Genomic DNA, 13965 nt, shown 5'->3' with positions numbered 1-13965 from the left:
AACTGGGCGGTAGTAATAACTGTACTAATTGATTAAGAGGTGAAAGTCCTTTTTGAACGACCTTGACATTCATGCATTGAATGAAGTATCAAAATAAATCAAGTCCATTTCTGTCACGTACACATGCACTAGAATTTGTGCAAGAAGCTCTTCTCTCTTTCTTCTGCTGACTGCTGTACAAATTGTAAGTTATTGTAGATTTACATGACTGTTATATAAGTTGAAAAAAATATATATCAATTTCACAATCACCAGGTCCAGGGACTGTCTTTGCAGGAGAGCATTTAATTTTTTTTTAAGGTTATTAATTTATAATTATTTTAAACTGTTGTGATTTGGTAGCAGACATAGACTTTAAGCATCATATTTCGAGGCGCGGAAAGACACCAAATTGGTGTCGTATGACCTTTGACATTCTTTTGTGGCGAGTGACATGGTCTTTCAATTCACGCCGAGTGTCCTTGCTTGACAGGCGTGACTATGCTTCAGTGGTCATGAAAGAATTCAAAAGATAACCTCTGCCCCAATAATCCCAAGCTATTGTCTGAAACTGCACCTCCGAAAATGTATGGTAAGAACTCAGTCCTCAAATGATAGTCATATAACGACCAAAAGATAAGTGACTGACTATCATTGAGGACTGAGTTCCGCAGTCTAATTTGGTAGTTCACAGCATCTTACGAATGGTAGTGAGCTTTGTCAAAAACTGCATTGCTCAATTCATAGCGAGCGTGTAGAAGAATTAAAATATCACAGATATACTTTCATAGGTGCTGCAGTTCTTGAGTTACGTTGTGGAGAGGGCTGAAACAACAACACTTTTGTAAAACGTACATAACTAACAACAATAAATTAAGCAAGTTTGCATTGCAGAGTATACGATTTGTAGAATGAACTTTTGCAAAACATCAAGGTGTTAATTTTCAATATAAATATATTGATCTAGATATTAATGAAAATCGATTTTTAGGTTGCTTCGACCAACAATACCTCGTCTTCCCTTAAAATTAAATAGCTCTTCCATGATGATGAGCCTTAATTATGTGTACATGTACACAGCCATTCCCATGGATTACGCTACCATTTGATTTTCATTCCAAATTGAAGCTACTTTTGCAAAAAACAAGTATTTTCGTCATCGATATGCATCCGACTTTGCGTTTTGAGCTGGACGACTAGTACGGGTTCGAGTCCCTGTGAGGTCCAATTCTATTATTTTCTGTCTTCTTTCTTGTTCATTTCAAAAACACGAAATTACAACTTTGGACGTACTATTGGCAAAAGACATTATTGCCAAACAATATAGAATAGAACATTTGATGTCAACTTGTCAAAATATTGAAGAAATGTGCTCCCTAAACTTGTGGCGAGTAGGCAAAATAATTCCCATTCAAACGCATGGGAAACTGAAAGTGCATAACACAGACTATAGCATATAGCAGCATTGATTTATTTCACGACATCTAGAAAATTTAGAAAATACTAGGCCTGGCATTTTCGGGTAATTTTGTACCCGGGTACTCGCCGCATTTTTCGGGCGGGTAACCGGGTACCCGAAATTGCAAAAACAAAAAAATGCCAGGATCATTCATGGTTGACCAACAAAAAAAAATTAAAAAATTAAAAAATTTCAAGATTTTTTGTATTTTTAATATATGAAAATCGATACTTTGTATTCATATAGCAATAAGGTCTAGGTCCAGGGACACTACAAAACCGAAAAAATATAAAACTTTAAAAAAAAAATTTGGTACCGGGAGGTATTTCCTACCGGGTAATGTAATCTCGGCGGTACCCGTTTACCCGCCAAAATGCCAACCTTAGAAAATACCATAGGAAAATTGCAGAAAACCGGCTCCCCTCCCCCACCCCGGCAGCCCGTATCATGGTTGCCCCCGCCCTATCCCTGCAACATAGGATGACTCACATGCCACAGTTTCATAGGTTCGTGGTCATTGTGCATGTAGATTGATACACCAAGTACGCTTGATTTCATTTTTTTCTGCATGGCTGTTTCTATTATTAACTTACGCCCCTCTGGAATATCAAGCCTTGAAAAATCCATTGTATAACCTTAACACAGAACACGCTGAACCTCACAGCTAGTGCCTGATGACACGAGTATGAGGTATACATATAGACTACATGTATAGCTATATAGGCCTAGGGAGAGGAAGAGTTAAAAATCGCTCTCCTATATCAGATTTAAGGAGAGCAACGAGAGCGATTCCTCTCGCTCTGCTCAAAAGACAGTCCCTGAATCATATCATGTTGAAGATGTTCATGTCATGATGTTGTTTAATTTGTTTAGGGGCTGGCATTTTCTTCGGAAGGGGGGTCCCACATATGTCGGTGACTGGAGTCAATTTTTTTATGACCCCCCACCCCATTTTGGGTCAAAAATTTTATGACCCCCCCACCCTTCCACCTACACAGACTCAAGACAATTTATTCATTGCCGGAACTAAGGTGCAGAGCGCGCCAAAACTTAAGAGTGAAGAAAGTGCACGGATCGTGTTAAAAATTTTATCGTAATAATAAAGAAGGCGTGCGGAACGCGTAAAAATTTCGCATAGATTGTACGCACATTTCTATTGTGAAGTTAAAGAATGCATACAGCGTGCGAAAATTTTGAGTCACCAGCACTTAATAATTCTATAACCCCCCTATTTTGGGTGTTAATGAAATTATAACCCCCTATTTTTGGTCTGAAAATTCTATGATCCCCCTGTATTTTTGGGACCCCTTAATTATAATATTATAATATATTATATTATAATATTATTTGATGTATTGTTTTTAACTTTTTATTTAATATTGTTAAAAAATATTGTAACATCCATGAAAATTGGGTCCCTTCTAAAATTTGTCCTTCAAAATCATAATAAACTTCTCTATATCTCCATCCAGTTAATCCCAGTCCCTTTTAATGAAGTTATTATTTTTTTTACAATACATTCCATTACTCATAACAAAACTCATCTTCACTGATTTAACCTATGGTGTGTGAGCTCCATAATCAATCTTAATTTACTTCATCCTCTGACAATAGTGTCCTTGACATCATTTTGCCAACTAACCAATTGGGAAGCAGTACAAACTTGTGTAACTGTTTTCTTTTCATCTGATATTCACTTGATATCAGGGTCTTAGGCAGGATTTGGAGGTTTGGGTGTGTAAATTTAAAAAACTGGGTGTGTAAATTTAAGATTTGTGTACAAAGTATAGGCCATGTGGGCAAAAACTGTGTAAAACACTCCCTACACGGCTGGCTGCCTAAGCCCTTGCTTGATATCTTGTGCTCATCATTAAACATTTTTGTACTTTACTTGCAGGTAAAAAACATTATTTCCATGTCTTCTATAACTTTTCCAAATTCATATCAACAACACTGAATATTGTAGTAATTTTGACTAGCCTGTATTTTGGACAGGTAGTCAGTGGCTACAGAGGGACACGGGAGGCATTCTCCCCCCAATATTTTTCTTTCCCCAGTTTGCCTCACCCCACTTTTGCATGCAAAAAAAAAATTACGTAAATTTCCACTTTTTGCAGCAATATTGGGCAAAATTTGTTGATTTTCCCCTGAAATTCACTTTGCCCCAACGAAAAAATTCCTGGTGCCGCCACTGCATGAGCGAACTTGCTTACCGAGTATGTGCAATGTATTATTTTGTCTAGTTCCATGATATTCATGTACATCATTCGTACATTTATGATTTACATATATGGTAAGGTTTTACATATACCGAACTGACGCGAGTCACACCTTCGAGTAAAGTCCCACCCCCCAATTTTATTTTTTTTTTTTAAGTCATTTATTTTTTCGGTTTTGTAGTGTCCCTGGACCTAAATGCTAGGATCATTCATGGTTGACCTAAAAAAAAATTTGAATTTTGCACGAAGTTTTGTGTTTTTAATATAAAAATTGATGATACATTGTTTTCATGTCATACTCTATTAATGATACCAAAATGCATTGAATTTGAATGCATTTTGATATCATTAATAGAGAATGACATGCACAAATAAAAACACAAAACTTTGTGCAAAATTCAATTTTTTTTTTTAGGTCAACCATGAATGATCCTAGCATTTAGGTCTAGGTCTATGAAGGACACTACAAAACCGAAAAAATAAATAACTTAAAACTTTTTTGAAATTGAGTATAGTCCCACCCCCAATTTTGAAAAATGTTCACCCAAAAAGCGGGGTGGGACTATACTCGAATCAGTATCTGATACTTGAACTGTCATGTTTATCTAAATTACCAGTGGATGTATGATTTGATTACCCGGTAGTAATGGTATCAATCCCTGAATAAGTGAAGTGCATTTATACTTTTAATTCAAGTGTACACAGGTTTGATTCAAGTTTATTCAAGCCTTGTACTACAAATGTTAAACCAGGTGGTACGCGCAGTGCATTCTCTAAATTCAGTAAATTTCCATCGTCAACCGTGTAATTGAATGGGATTATTTTGAAATTTTACAACGCTAGAAATATCACAAACAAATAGGCCTATTAGATGTTAATAAATAATATAAATACAAGCTAAAACCATTGGGGTTCGATAATGAACCCCACAAAACGAACCGAGTACCGTATTGGTCCGAGTATAGTCCCACCCGTTATTTAGGTGAACATTTTTCACAATTGGGGGGTGGGATTATACTAGGTTTTGGAGTGTCCCTGGACCTAGACCTGAATGCTAGGATCATTCATGGTTGACCTAAAAAAAAAATTAAAAAAATTTCAAGATATTTTGTATTTTAAATATGAAAATTGATAATTTGTATTCATGTCATACTCTATTAGGCCAAGTAAAAAATAAAACATGTTTCACGTCCGGCTTTTTATTTTCTATTTTTTGTCTCAAAATTGGTGTAAATATCCATTCTTAGAGCTGTTTTAGCGTACATACAATAATGCCTGGAAAAAGAAGGAGGCCCTTTTTTATTTGTTGTTCTGAGAGTTACACCCCCTCCAATGATCACAAAACCTTCCTAAAATGTTTCTTGTATCTTAACAAGGCTATAGAAAGCATTCCAACTTCCTAGACTTATTTTTTGAAAAGTTATAACTGAATTTCAAAAAATAAAAATATATTTGAGGAAACCTCAAAAAAGGAAGCGGGAGGGGCGTGAAACATGTTTATTTTTTTATTTTGCCTTAATGATTTCAAAATGCATTGAATTTGAATGCATTTTGATATCATTAATAGAGTATGACATGAAAACAAAGTATCAATTTTCATATTAAGGTTATACTAAACTTTGTAATGATCGATCCAGAATGAGACTGCATGTAGCCCCCTTTAAAATTATCTATTTCTGGAAATAAATATCGAGAGAGAAAAACGCATAAACTACGTCTAAAAGCTGAAAGTGTAAGGGTTATTATTATGCTTGAATTTTCCACTTGGCTCAAAAAGAAATGTACTTTTCAAACATTTCAATTTTTTTTCAATATCCAGAGCATCAAGATTTTTGGAAACACGGCCATAATTTCTCAGTGGAAGTGGCGATTTTGTTGGGAACTACGAAGCACATTACAAACAAGTCAATAAAAGAATGTGCATATTCATTCTTGATATTGCTTGTCTCGATTTGTTTTAATAAGCTTACATGTTTGCCGAATTTGAAGTAAAATGGCCTCCACTTGTATGTCGTTTTGTAACCAGTAATAACAATTCCGTGCACGATTTCATAGACAAAATTCTGACCTACATTATTTCTATAAACCCTCTTATATATGCAGGTGCTATTTAAATTTTTATTTCGATAGCAGAAAATTGAGATATTTGCTATTTTTCTTTTTTGCTGCTGCAAAATTGTATAGTTTAGCGATAAAAAGATACAGCGAAATCAATTTGTTTTAGAACCATTTCACCTCGTTTAGACTTGTGCTTTGAAGTACAAACTTCAAAATTGATATAGTGATTCTATATTTCAAGCTGCGTCATACTGTGTTTTTCTTACCTCTGATTGTCGCTGCTCAAGGCCAAAATTCGAAATTTTTTGGACAAAAGTGACACTCTCATTTTGTTTTTAGGGCGCACACCACTAAATAATTGTCCCATTGAAATACGTGTAAAAACACCAGTTTTATTTGCTCGTTTTGAGGCCTTTTCGGCACATTCTGAGAAATTTAAGGATAACCAGTCGATTGCAAATCGATGAAAGTTTAACATATGTTTCAATGTATGGGTAGTCTTCCGTCTCGTTTTCCCGGTAGGAGCCGCTAAACAGCGCCCTCACTGTTTTTGACATGCTCTCATGACTGTAAACCCGTTTCTGCCCATTTTTTTTTTTTTTTTTCTATTTTCTCGATAATTATAAAAATGCGACTTTTTTAGTGATTCAAATTCATGCACAGGCTTTACACTTTTATTTAAGCTATCATTAAGCTACTCTTTCTGATTATTAGTCCAAAGAGCAGCCCATTATACCTCAAAAACTTTCTGTATTTTACGAACTCAGTAGGGTTGCACAAATGGCGCATTGATTTAGTGGTGTGCTCCCTTCAAGGGTTTCTGATGTTCATAAAATTTAATTCTTTTATCTTTTTCTTGAAATATAAAATGTTTTGAGTAAAACGCTCGAAACAGAATTGCTCTGTGACATTCACTTCAAGAGAAATTCCCTTTCAAAGTTACATGGTGGATTCGAAAATAGGCAAATTTTCAACATTTTGACCATTCATGCTTACTCTTCTATATTTGCATTAAATTCCAATTCTCTAGATAGTTTTTGACCTTCCATCTGATGAAATTCGGTTTTAAATGAGAGTAAATCACGTTTCACAATTGCATGGGTCTACTGTTAATGATTTATAACAATCACCCCCCGCCCATATAAAACCAAGATTTGGCAGCTTTAAACGCACCGATTTGTCACCTTAAGCCCAAATTGCTTTAAATCCAAGAAATCTTGTTTTCACACAATTTGTGGCAATTTCTTGAACTTTGAAGGCCTCTGGGGAATAATCTTAGCGCAATTTGCATCTAAAAGCGCATTAAATATATTCACTAACATATAAACTATCTATTTAAATCGAAAAAACTGCAATTTAATCAAAAGCCATTTCAATTTTGGCTAAATCTCTGAAAAGCACGGTTTTACTCCTAGGCCCTTCGAAGGGCGCACACCACGAAATAATTGTCCCATTGAAATACGTGTAAAAACACCAGTTTTATTTGCTCGTTTTGAGGCCTTTTCGGCACATTCTGAGAAATTTAAGGATAACCAGTCGATTGCAAATCGATGAAAGTTTAACATATGTTTCAATGTATGGGTAGTCTTCCGTCTCGTTTTCCCGGTAGGAGCCGCTAAACAGCGCCCTCACTGTTTTTGACATGCTCTCATGACTGTAAACCCGTTTCTGCCCATTTTTTAATCGCGGACCTATTTTCTCGATAATTATAAAATGCGACTTTTTTAGTGATTCAAATTCATGCACAGGCTTTACACTTTTATTTAAGCTATCATTAGCTACTCTTTCTGATTATTAGTCCAAAGAGCAGCCCATTATACCTCAAAAACTTTCTGTATTTTACGAACTCAGTAGGGTTGCACAAATGGCGCATTGATTTAGTGGTGTGCTCCTTCAAGGGTTTCTGATGTTCATAAAATTTAATTCTTTTATCTTTTTCATGAAATATAAAATGTTTTGAGCAAAAAGCTCGAAACAGAATTGCTCTGTGACATTCACTTCAAGAGAAATTCCTTTTCAAAGTTACATGGTGGATTCGAAAATAGGCAAATTTTCAACATTTTGACCATTCATGCTTACTCTTCTATATTTGCATTAAATTCCAATTCTCTAGATAGTTTTTGACCTTCCATCTGATGAAATTCGGTTTTAAATGAGAGTAAATCACGTTTCACAATTGCATGGGTCTACTGTTAATGATTTATAACAATCACCCCCATACATATAAAACCAAGATTTGGCAGCTTTAAGCGGCACGCACCGATTTGTCACCTTAAGCCCAAATTGCTTTAAATCCAAGAAATCTTGTTTTCACACAATTTGTGGCAATTTCTTGAACTTTGAAGGCCTCTGGGGAATAATCTTAGCGCAATTTGCATCTAAAACGCATTAAATATATTCACTAACATATAAACTATCTATTTAAATCGAAAAAACTGCAATTTAATCAAAAGCCATTTCAATTTTGGCTGAATCTCTGAAAAGCACGGTTTTACTCCTAGGCCCTTGAAGGCGCACACCACTAAATAATTGTCCCATTGAAATACGTGTAAAAACACCAGTTTTATTTGCTCGTTTTGAGGCCTTTTCGGCACATTCTGAGAAATTTAAGGATAACCAGTCGATTGCAAATCGATGAAAGTTTAACATATGTTTCAATGTATGGGTAGTCTTCCGTCTCGTTTTCCCGGTAGGAGCCGCTAAACAGCGCCCTCACTGTTTTTGACATGCTCTCATGACTGTAAACCCGTTTCTGCCCATTTTTTAGTACGCGGACCTATTTTCTCGATAATTATAAAAATGCGACTTTTTAGTGATTCAAATTCATGCACAGGCTTTACACTTTTATTTAAGCTATCATTAGCTACTCTTTCTGATTATTAGTCCAAAGAGCAGCCCATTATACCTCAAAAACTTTCTGTATTTTACGGAACTCAGTAGGGTTGCACAAATGGCGCATTGATTTAGTGGTGTGCACCCTTCAAGGGTTTCTGATGTTCATAAAATTTAATTCTTTTATCTTTTTCTTGAAATATAAAATGTTTTGAGTAAAACGCTTTCGAAACAGAATTGCTCTGTGACATTCACTTCAAGAGAAATTCCTTTCAAAGTTACATGGTGGATTACGAAAATAGGCAAATTTTCAACATTTTGACCATTCATGCTTACTCTTCTATATTTGCATTAAATTCCAATTCTCTAGATAGTTTTTTTTTTCCATCTGATGAAATTCGGTTTTAAATGAGAGTAAATCACGTTTCACAATTGCATGGGTCTACTGTTAATGATTTATAACAATCACCCCCGCCCATATAAAACCAAGATTTGGCAGCTTTAAGCGGCACGCACCGATTTGTCACCTTAAGCCCAAATTGCTTTAAATCCAAGAAATCTTGTTTTCACACAATTTGTGGCAATTTCTTGAACTTTGAAGGCCTCTTGGTGAATAATCTTAGCGCAATTTGCATCTAAAACGCATTAAATATATTCACTAACATATAAACTATCTATTTAAATCGAAAAAACTGCAATTTAATCAAAAGCCATTTCAATTTTGGCTGAATCTCTGAAAAGCACGGTTTTACTCCTAGGCCCTTGAAGGCGCACACCACTAAATAATTGTCCCATTGAAATACGTGTAAAAACACCAGTTTTATTTGCTCGTTTTGAGGCCTTTTCGGCACATTCTGAGAAATTTAAGGATAACCAGTCGATTGCAAATCGATGAAAGTTTAACATATGTTTCAATGTATGGGTAGTCTTCCGTCTCGTTTTCCCGGTAGGAGCCGCTAAACAGCGCCCTCACTGTTTTTGACATGCTCTCATGACTGTAAACCCGTTTCTGCCCATTTTTTAATCCGCGGACCTATTTTCTCGATAATTATAAAAATGCGACTTTTTTAGTGATTCAAATTCATGCACAGGCTTTACACTTCTATTTAAGCTATCATTAGCTACTCTTTCTGATTATTAGTCCAAAGAGCAGCCCATTATACCTCAAAACTTTCTGTATTTTACCGAACTCAGTAGGGTTGCACAAATGGCGCATTGATTTAGTGGTGTGCTCCTTCAAGGGTTTCTGATGTTCATAAAATTTAATTCTTTTATCTTTTTCTTGTTATATAAAATGTTTTGAGTAAAAGCGCTTCGAAACAGAATTGCTCTGTGACATTCACTTCAAGAGAAATTCCTTTCAAAGTTACATGGTGGATTCGAAAATAGGCAAATTTTCAACATTTTGACCATTCATGCTTACTCTTCTATATTTGCATTAAATTCCAATTCTCTAGATAGTTTTTTTTTTCCATCTGATGAAATTCGGTTTTAAATGAGAGTAAATCACGTTTCACAATTGCATGGGTCTACTGTTAATGATTTATAACAATCACCCCCCCCCATATAAAACCAAGATTTGGCAGCTTTAAGCGGCACGCACCGATTTGTCACCTTAAGCCCAAATTGCTTTAAATCCAAGAAATCTTGTTTTCACACAATTTGTGGCAATTTCTTGAACTTTGAAGGCCTCTGGGGGAATAATCTTAGCGCAATTTGCATCTAAAACGCATTAAATATATTCACTAACATATAAACTATCTATTTAAATCGAAAAAACTGCAATTTAATCAAAAGCCATTTCAATTTTGGCTGAATCTCTGAAAAGCACGGTTTTACTCCTAGGCCCTTCGAAGGGCGCACACCACTAAATAATTGTCCCATTGAAATACGTGTAAAAACACCAGTTTTATTTGCTCGCTTTGAGGCCTTTTCGGCACATTCTGAGAAATTTAAGGATAACCAGTCGATTGCAAATCGATGAAAGTTTAACATATGTTTCAATGTATGGGTAGTCTTCCGTCTCGTTTTCCCGGTAGGAGCCGCTAAACAGCGCCCTCACTGTTTTTGACATGCTCTCATGACTGTAAACCCGTTTCTGCCCATTTTTTAATCCGCGGACCTATTTTCTCGATAATTATAAAAATGCGACTTTTTTAGTGATTCAAATTCATGCACAGGCTTTACACTTTTATTTAAGCTATCATTCGCTACTCTTTCTGATTATTAGTCCAAAGAGCAGCCATTATACCTCAAAAACTTTCTGTATTTTACGGAACTCAGTAGGGTTGCACAAATGGCGCATTGATTTAGTGGTGTGCTCCTTCAAGGGTTTCTGATGTTCATAAAATTTAATTCTTTTATCTTTTTCTTGAAATATAAAATGTTTTGAGTAAAACGCTTTCGAAACAGAATTGCTCTGTGACATTCACTTCAAGAGAAATTCCCTTTCAAAGTTACATGGTGGATTCGAAAATAGGCAAATTTTCAACATTTTGACCATTCATGCTTACTCTTCTATATTTGCATTAAATTCCAATTCTCTAGATAGTTTTTGACCTTCCATCTGATGAAATTCGGTTTTAAATGAGAGTAAATCACGTTTCACAATTGCATGGGTCTACTGTTAATGATTTATAACAATCACCCCCCCCATATAAAACCAAGATTTGGCAGCTTTAAGCGGCACGCACCGATTTGTCACCTTAAGCCCAAATTGCTTTAAATCCAAGAAATCTTGTTTTCACACAATTTGTGGCAATTTCTTGAACTTTGAAGGAAACTGGGGGAATAATGTTAGCGCATTTTGCATCTAAAACGCATTAAATATATTCACTAACATATAAACTATCTATTTAAATCGAAAAACTGCAATTTAATCAAAAGCCATTTCAATTTTGGCTGAATCTCTGAAAAGCACGGTTTTACTCCTAGGCCCTTCAAGGCGCACACCACTAAATAATTGTCCCATTGAAATACGTGTAAAAACACCAGTTTTATTTGCTCGCTTTGAGGCCTTTTTCGCACATTCTGAGAAATTTAAGGATAACCAGTCGATTGCAAATCGATGAAAGTTTAACATATGTTTCAATGTATGGGTAGTCTTCCGTCTCGTTTTCCCGGTAGGAGCCGCTAAACAGCGCCCTCACTGTTTTTGACATGCTCTCATGACTGTAAACCCGTTTCTGCCCATTTTTTAATCGCGGACCTATTTTCTCGATAATTATAAAAATGCGACTTTTTTTTTTTTTTTAATTCATGCACAGGCTTTACACTTTTATTTAAGCTATCATTCGCTACTCTTTCTGATTATTAGTCCAAAGAGCAGCCCATTATACCTCAAAAACTTTCTGTATTTTACCGAACTCAGTAGGGTTGCACAAATGGCGCATTGATTTAGTGGTGTGCTCCTTCAAGGGTTTCTGATGTTCATAAAATTTAATTCTTTTATCTTTTTCTTGAAATATAAAATGTTTTGAGTAAAACGCTCGAAACAGAATTGCTCTGTGACATTCACTTCAAGAGAAATTCCCTTTCAAAGTTACATGGTGGATTCCGAAAATAGGCAAATTTTCAACATTTTGACCATTCATGCTTACTCTTCTATATTTGCATTAAATTCCAATTCTCTAGATAGTTTTTGACCTTCCATCTGATGAAATTCGGTTTTAAATGAGAGTAAATCACGTTTCACAATTGCATGGGTCTACTGTTAATGATTTATAACAATCACCCCCCGCCCATATAAAACCAAGATTTGGCAGCTTTAAACACGCACCGATTTGTCACCTTAAGCCCAAATTGCTTTAAATCCAAGAAATCTTGTTTTCACACAATTTGTGGCAATTTCTTGAACTTTGAAGGCCTCTGGGGAATAATCTTAGCGCAATTTGCATCTAAAACGCATTAAATATATTCACTAACATATAAACTATCTATTTAAATCGAAAAAACTGCAATTTAATCAAAAGCCATTTCAATTTTGGCTGAATCTCTGAAAAGCACGGTTTTACTCCTAGGCCCTTGAAGGCGCACACCACTAAATAATTGTCCCATTGAAATACGTGTAAAAACACCAGTTTTATTTGCTCGTTTTGAGGCCTTTTCGGCACATTCTGAGAAATTTAAGGATAACCAGTCGATTGCAAATCGATGAAAGTTTAACATATGTTTCAATGTATGGGTAGTCTTCCGTCTCGTTTTCCCGGTAGGAGCCGCTAAACAGCGCCCTCACTGTTTTGACATGCTCTCATGACTGTAAACCCGTTTCTGCCCATTTTTTATGGCGGACCTATTTTCTCGATAATTATAAAAATGCGACTTTTTAGTGATTCAAATTCATGCACAGGCTTTACACTTTTATTTAAGCTATCATTAGCTACTCTTTCTGATTATTAGTCCAAAGAGCAGCCCATTATACCTCAAAAACTTTCTGTATTTTACGAACTCAGTAGGGTTGCACAAATGGCGCATTGATTTAGTGGTGTGCTCCTTCAAGGGTTTCTGATGTTCATAAAATTTAATTCTTTTATCTTTTTCTTGAAATATAAAATGTTTTGAGTAAAACGCTTCAAACAGAATTGCTCTGTGACATTCACTTCAAGAGAAATTCCCTTTCAAAGTTACATGGTGGATTCGAAAATAGGCAAATTTTCAACATTTTGACCATTCATGCTTACTCTTCTATATTTGCATTAAATTCCAATTCTCTAGATAGTTTTTTACTTTCCATCTTATGAAATTCGGTTTTAAATGAGAGTAAATCACGTTTCACAATTGCATGGGTCTACTGTTAATGATTTATAACAATCACCCCCGCCCATATAAAACCAAGATTTGGCAGCTTTAAGCGGCATCGACCGATTTGTCACCTTAAGCCCAAAGTGCTTTAAATCCAAGAAATCTTGTTTTCACACAATTTGTGGCAATTTCTTGAACTTTGAAGGCCTCTGGGGAATAATCTTAGCGCAATTTGCATCTAAAACGCATTAAATATATTCACTAACATATAAACTATCTATTTAAATCGAAAAAACTGCAATTTAATCAAAAGCCATTTCAATTTTGGCTGAATCTCTGAAAAGCACGGTTTTACTCCTAGGCCCTTGAAGGGCGCACACCACTAAATAATTGTCCCATTGAAATACGTGTAAAAACACCAGTTTTATTTGCTCGTTTTGAGGCCTTTTCGGCACATTCTGAGAAATTTAAGGATAACCAGTCGATTGCAAATCGATGAAAGTTTAACATATGTTTCAATGTATGGGTAGTCTTCCGTCTCGTTTTCCCGGTAGGAGCCGCTAAACAGCGCCCTCACTGTTTTTGACATGCTCTCATGACTGTAAACCCGTTTCTGCCCATTTTTTAATCGCGGACCTATTTTCTCGATAATTATAAAATGCGACTTTTTTAGTGATT

The 13965-nt window shown here is 35.5% G+C and overlaps 1 protein-coding gene across 1 annotated transcript in view; it reads left to right on the top strand.

The window, feature by feature from the left end:
* Positions 1-30: 30 nt before the first annotated feature.
* Positions 31-13965, top strand: part of LOC140148529 (uncharacterized) — a 34142-nt gene continuing 20207 nt past the window's right edge. The window contains exon 1 of the mRNA XM_072170521.1: positions 31-184. The gene's annotated coding sequence lies outside the window, so the exon portion shown is untranslated. The remainder of the gene's footprint in view (positions 185-13965) is intronic.

The sequence above is a fragment of the Amphiura filiformis genome, chromosome 3, assembly GCF_039555335.1.
Source record: "Amphiura filiformis chromosome 3, Afil_fr2py, whole genome shotgun sequence".
NCBI lineage: Eukaryota > Metazoa > Echinodermata > Ophiuroidea > Amphilepidida > Amphiuridae > Amphiura > Amphiura filiformis.
Note: the sequence above shows the minus strand (reverse complement) of the source record. Positions and strands in the feature narration are given on the sequence as shown.